Source organism: Globicephala melas, chromosome 1 (assembly GCF_963455315.2).
Source record: "Globicephala melas chromosome 1, mGloMel1.2, whole genome shotgun sequence".
NCBI lineage: Eukaryota > Metazoa > Chordata > Mammalia > Artiodactyla > Delphinidae > Globicephala > Globicephala melas.
Genome location: NC_083314.1, coordinates 58555712 through 58563305, shown reverse-complemented (window position 1 = coordinate 58563305; position 7594 = coordinate 58555712).

Genomic DNA, 7594 nt, shown 5'->3' with positions numbered 1-7594 from the left:
GCAGAGGTTCCCCTCAAATATGCAGCAGAATAGTGATCAGCACATGCATGTGAGGAAACTGTGTGAGGACAGGGAAAGAACTATCCCAAAGCACCAAAGAATACAGTACACAGCACCCACACAGGACCAGGAATAGGGGCTATTGCCACCAGTCAGACTGGAAAACCTCGTAATTTACAGAGCGTTTGGTAGAGTATTCAACAGATTCTTGCCTCAGTAGTAGGAAATAATTAGTCTTGAGTAAACATTTCTCTGGTCACGTCTAACAAATTTTAAAAGTTACAATTCTCAAAAAGATAAAACTATCTCCAAGTAACTTAACTGCATCTCAGAAAAAAGCTCAAAAATATTTATAGGAAAACAAAAATAGCTAACACCCAACATGATAAAATTCACATCTTGAATCAAATTAAAGGTTACCAGGCATGCAAAGAAGCCAGAAAATATAAATCATATTGAAGAAAATAATTAATCAATTAAAACTGACCCAGAACTAACACAGATGTTAAAATCATCAGACAATGACATTAATATTTATCACTACTGTATTCCATATGTTCAGAAACTTAAGGAGAGATACCAAAGATATAAAAAGATCCAAACAGAACATCTATAGGAAAAAACTACAATGTCTGTGTTGAAAAAATACACTTGATGGGATTAGTAGAAGGTTAGACATTGGATAAAATATTTGTGAATCTGAAGACACAACAATAGAAAGTATACAAAATGAAGCAAAAAGAGGAAAAACAAAACATGTTAAAAAATAAAAAGAGCATCAGTGAACTGCAGGAAAACTTCAAGTGGCTAACAAATGTGTAATGGAAGCCCCAGAAGAAGACAGCAGGGAGGACAGAAAATATATTTGAAGAAATAATAGCAGTCTATTCCTTTTTATTACTGAATAGTATTCCATCACATGAGTAAAACACAATTTGTCCAGTTATTAAGCAATAGACATTGGGATTGTTCCCAGTATTTTTTTTTGTTCTTTTTTTTTTTGTTCCCAGTATTTTGCCTGATATGAATAAAACTTTTTTGTATATTCAAGTATAAAAAACAAAAACAAAGAAAACCAAAGGCAAAATAAAGACTTTTTTACATATATAAAAGCTGAAAGAATTCATCAACAGTAGACCTTAACAGTACTAGAAGAAATGTTAAGCCTTTTAGGCAGAAGGAAAATTATACCTGATGAAAATATGGATCTGCACACAGGAATGAAGAGCACAGAAATCTGTATCTGTATGAGTAAATATATAAGACTTTTTTATTTAAATCTTTTAAATAAATAATTGTTTAAACAAAAATAATAACAATATATTGTGAGGTTTATAACATGTATAAGTTAAATGCATGAAAATAATAACATAAAGGGCAGAAGAGAAGTAGAATATGTATTTGTAAGTTTCTTATATTATATGTGAAGTGTTATAATATTATGTGAATGTCAACTGTGAAAAGTTAAAGCTGTATACTATCTTTCTAAAGCAACCACTGAAATAATAAAACAGAGTTATAGATAATAAGTTACCAAAGGAAACAGAATCATTTAAAAATTTTAATGAAAAAGAAGATGGGGAAGGGGAACAAACAACAAAGACAAAGAGAAATCAAAGACTGGAATATTTTGGTTTAAGGTTTAAGGTTTAGCTTAGAGGTTTAAGACCCAAACATAATAATCACATTAAATATGAATGGTATAAACACACTAATTAAAAGGCAGAGGTTGCTATATTGGATAGAAAAGCAAGACCAATGCTGCCTAAAAGAAAGGTACAAGTATGTTAAAAGAAAAAAAAAAAGATATACCTTCCTAACATTATTCAAAAGAAAACTAGAGTTGCATATTAATATCAGACTAAATAGATTTAAGACAAATATTATCAGGCAAAAGGAGGACAAATTTTATAAGTGGGTCTAATAATCAAGAAGACATACAATCCTAAGTGTTCATGCACCTAATAATAGGCTTCAAGACATTAACGCAATACTGAGAGAACAGCAAGAAGAAATGGACAAATCCAGAGTTATAGTAGGATATTTCATTTCTCATCTCTCAATAAATAGAATAAGTAGACAGAAAGCCAGTAATAATATGGGGGACTTAAAAACCACAATCAAACAAAATTGACCTGATTGGCACTAATAGAACACTCTATCCAACAACAACAGAATACATGTTCCTTTCATTTGCACACAGAATATTTTCCAAGAGAGACTACATTGTGGGGCATAAAACATATCTCAATAAATATAAAAGGACTCAAATTATATATACTACTTACCTGATCACAATGAAATTAAACTAGGAATCAGTAGTAAGAGAGGACTCTAGAAATCTCCAAATATTGATATTTAAAACTAAACAACAGAACTTTAATCAATGACTCAAAGATAAAATCAAAAGCGAAATTAGAATTGAATGAAAAAACACAGCACATCAAAATTCATGGGATTCTGCCGAAGTAGTACTTAGGAGAAAACTTATTGCACTAAACACCTATTTTGAAAAGAGAAACATTTTAAATCAACAACCTCAATTTCTATCTTAAGAAACTAGGAAAAGAAGAGTAAATAAAACATGAAGTAAGCAGAAGAAATAAAATTCTAAAGATTAGAGCAGAAATCAACAAAGTGGAAAACTACTAAACAATAGAGAAATTTAGTAACACCAAAAGCTGATTGTCTGAGAAAATTGAATTGATAAACCTCTAAGGAGAGTGATCAGATAAAAAGAGACAAGATACAAATTACCAATATCAGGAATTAGAGAAGTGATAACACTGCAAAATCTACAGATATTAAAAGGATAATAAGTGTTGGCGATCCCCATACCACCCTAAGTTTTGATGATTGGCACTAGAAAGGCTCAAAGAACTCAGAAAAACTGTTATACTTACAATTGCAGTTTATTACAGTGAACAGATACATATTAATATCAGAAAAGGCAAAACACACAGAGAGGAGCCCAGAAGAAATCAGATATAAACTTCGAGTTGTCCTCTCCCAATGTAGTTGTATGGACAGGTCTTAATTCTCCCATCAATGATGTGTGACAACACATATGAAGTATTGCCACCAGGGAAGCTCATGTAAACCTTGTTGTCTAGGGTTCTTATTGGGAGTCAAGTCATGCAGGCATGGAACACCAACATCACTGACTTTAGCTATCCAGTCTCCAGCCCCTCCAGAGATCAAACTGATAAAGTATTGCCCAGAAATCCAGGTAAACAAAAATAGGCATTCACCATAAATCACATTGTTAGCATAAACTATCTGACAAGCACAAAGACCCTAGGCATATAAAGACAATCTTATCGTGAAGGATGCTTAGAGGTTTTCTCCCAGGAGCCAGTCAAGAGCCAGTTATTTCTTTGGAATGTGCAGAGTTTGAACAACACAAACCCTCTGAGCTAACCCTTTCCTGAACAATAAGCACATTATGAACAATTTTATGCCAATACATTCAACAACTTAGATGAAACAAATAAATGTCTTGAAGGAAAAACTACCAAAATCACTCAAGAATAAATAATCTAAGTAGGCCTTTATCTATTAAAAAAATTCAATTTGTAGTTAAAAAGTTTCCCAAAAAGGAAAATTCAGATGGCTTCACTGGTAAATTCTACCAAGTATAGAAGGAAGAATTAATACCAATGCTACACAAGTCTTTCAGAAAATCAAAGAGAAGAAAACATTTCTCATTTGGTGAAACCAGTATTACCCTGACCCCAAAACAAGGGAAACATTACACAAAATTAAACTTTAGACCAATAGCTCTCATGAATATATGCAAAAATTTTAGCCAATCAAATCCAATATACAAAAAGCATAATGTACTATACTACATCTAAGTAGAGTTTATCCCAGGATGCAAGATTGGTGTAACATTGGCCAGCTGATCAATGCAATTCACCATATTAAGAATCTGATAAAGAAAAATCATATTATCATGTCAATAGGCCCAGAAAACACATGCAAGAAAATCCATTATCCATTTCTGATAAAAACTCTTAGAAAACTAGGAATAGAAAGGACATCAACCTAATAAAGGACATCTACCAAAAAAACCTAAAGCTAGCACCACACTTAATGGTGAAAGACTTTATGCTTTTCCCCTAAGATCAGAAACAAGAAAAGATACCCAATCTCATTTTTCTATTCAACATTATACTGGTGGGTCTAGCCAGTGCAATAAGGCAAGAAAAGAAGAAAAGGCATGTAGATTAGAAGAAAGAAGTAAAACTGTCGTTTGCAGACAACATGATCATACAGGTAGAAAATCCAATGAAATCTACTTTTAAAAATGCTGCTACAACTATTAAGTGTGTTGGGCTTCCATGATGGCACAATGGTTAAGATTCTGCCTGCCAATGCAGGGGACACAGGTTCGAGCCCTGGTCCGGGAAGATCCCACACGCTGCAGAGCAACTAAGCCCATGCACAACTACTGAAGCCCGTGTGCATAGAGCCCGTGCTCCATAACAAGAGAATCCATGACAATGAGAAGCCCACGCACTGCAACAAAGAGGAGCCCCCACTCACCGCAACTAGAGAAAGTCCATGTGCAGAAACGAAGACACAACACAGCCAAAAATAAAAACAAATAAATACAAAATTTAAAAAAAAATAAAGTGTGTTTATCATGGTTGATCAACAAAAATTGATTTTATTTCTATATAGTAGACACAAAATATTAAAAATTGAATAAAATTGCTATTTACCATAGCATCGTGTTATTAATTACTTACGGATAAATCTGATAGATGTGCAAGACATATATTGAAAATTATGGGACACTGCTGAAATGCTATTTTAAAGGCTTTATAAAATGGCATCTTCTTTTCAGCCTATTGTTTTAATAAATTAATTTATATTTTATTTATTTATTTTTGGCTGCGTTGGGTCTTGGTTGCTGCATGCAGTCTTTCTCTAGTTGTTGTGAGCGGAGGCTACTCTTCGTTGTAGTGCACAGGCTTCTCATTGTGGTGATGGAGCATGGGCTCTAGGTACGTTGGCTTCAGTAGTTGTGGCTCACGGTCTCTAGAACGCAGACTCAGTAGTTGTGGCGCACGGGCTTAGTTGCTCCACAGCATGTGGGATCTTCCCAGATCAGGGATCAAACCCATGTCCCCTGCATTGGCAGGCAGATTCTTAACCACTGTGCCACCAGGGAAGTCCTTTTTCAGCCTATTTTTAATGTTTTTTATTTACTAAACCATGAGGTCATGGCTGCAACTAGCAATAAGTAACAAATGGGGTTCATAGAAACTCATACTGGAAAGGAATCTCAGAATATATAAGATGTGGAAATGTTTCAGTACTTAACTTTGAAAGGTTTCTTCTTTCAATATTTATGTGAGTGCTCAGTGTCAAACACTTATACACTGAGTAAATAAAAGATGCACCACCTGAACTTGTGGAGATATTAACTAGTAAAGGGAAACAGAAAATAAACAAATGCAAATAATTTAGGAGTTGTAATTAGTGCTAAGTGAAAATAATAAAGAACACAGAAATGTAAAAAACTGGGGTGCTACTTGGATAGAACAGGGTAGTCATTGAAGTCTAAGTGGACATTCAGGTCAAAACCTGAAGCAGAAAGAGCCAGGCAGGTAAAGTAAAGATCATTACAGCCAAATGGAACAGGAGTTGGGAACGCCTTGGGTAGGGCAGTAGGGGATACCAGGAGAGACTGGCATGTTCTAAAACTCCAAAGAAAGCCAACATGGCTGGAGTGTAGGGAATGTGGAATAAAGGGAAAGACAGCACAATGGTCATGTAAGAGGTAGGCAGGGATCGGATCATGCAGGTTCATGTAGGAACTGGGATTTTATTCAAAGGGCAATGGGAAGCTGTTTTACAGTTTTAGGCAGGCTATAGACATTAGATTTTTCTTTTCTAAAAAATTACTCTAGCTTCTCTGTTGGAGAATCAACTGGAGCCAATATAATAGTCTAAGTTGTCACAGATGGTCCCCTTTTGCTACAAACACAAAAACGCTGTACACTACACAACATGTTTTTATTTAAAAGAAAAAATACATCACAGAACTTAAAAGAAAGCAAAAAGAGATGTAGAAAGCAAATCCAAGGGGTACTCTACCTGAATGTGTGCTGGGGATTTGATTCCTAAACACATAGACAAGACAAGATCACCGAAATAAAGTTCAGAGTGTGGAAACTCCTAAATTAATTTACAACTCCTAAATTAATTATCATGGTCCACATGGTAACAGAGGATTAGAGAAAACTCAGCCTACTGCTCTGTAAAAGCAGTAAGGAAGACTGTTATCTCTGAGTTTTATATATATATATATGTGTGTATATATATATATATATTTTTTTTTTAAAAGGGCATCTACAGATACTTGAGGCCTGTATCATACAGTGGGGGTTAGATCTAAATTTATATTACAAGTTTAAAAAATTACCTTAAATCTCGTTTAAAGCAAATGAAACTTCTAGGGACCAGCAAAACCAATCTGTAGTCTCTCAATCCAAGATATAAAGGGCTCTCACAGAACTTTTTTGAAGATAAACTCCCAATAAAATACACATTATTTTAAGAAACCAGTCACCATGAGGGAGAGCTAACAGAAACAACAACAGTAGATTCAGAAGCTTGCAAATTGGAAATTACAACTTTATACAGATGTTGTCTTTTACCATAATCTTGCTCGTGCTTTGGTTCTCATTCAGGGTTAATGCAAAACTTTTTAAAATACCTTAATTTTCATCTCTATTATGATTACGACACTTCTTGAAATCTACTCAAAGTGAGCTAAAGAAAGTTTATGTATAAAATTTAACATGGGGCATACAAGGTGGTTCATTTTTATTAGATGGAACTAGATAGCTGATGCCTGTAAATGGCAAACTGAATTAACTACCAGAATGTACCGAGCCCCACCTACTATTTTGAAGCTAGATTATCTGTATACTTTAACGTATTTAGTGTAGCTTCAAAAACTGGATGAATCTGGCTCCTCCAATCCTTTTGGATAGCATTTTTTTAAATGTTAGGAAAAATGAGTCCACATTTAAAATGAAGAGTTTGTGCACACCTAAATGTAAGAAATCGCTTTTAAGTTTAAAAGCTTAAAGGTTACAAAGAGAATTCCAAACACCCTTCACCTTCTAATCACCTGTTTAAGCTTGAAATATTCATTCCAACTCTTTTCTTGGTGTAGTATTTTAGTTTTAGTCTACTTCTTTATTTCAATTTGTTTAAAAATATTGACACACTAAAACCAAAAGCCACACATGTGATTTTTAAATATAAGCCAAAATAACTCGTTTTAAAAATGCAAAACAGTGAAAAGAGAAACACGAAAAATTAAGTGGTCTCATTTAAATCATCCTGATCTATATGTACTTTGACAACGTTCGCATCTTTTAATCTCCAAAATCTTGCTTAAAATGAGAAAATGGAAGCCCAGAGTGGTAACGTGTTCAAGGTAGTACCAGAACATTGAATTCAGGACTCCAGGCGGGAGAAGCCTAGGAAGTGTTTTCCCATCCCCCCAGCGCCGACGTTTTTACATTGTCTTCTCGGAACATAAAAACAGAGGACAGATCATTTTTAAGAG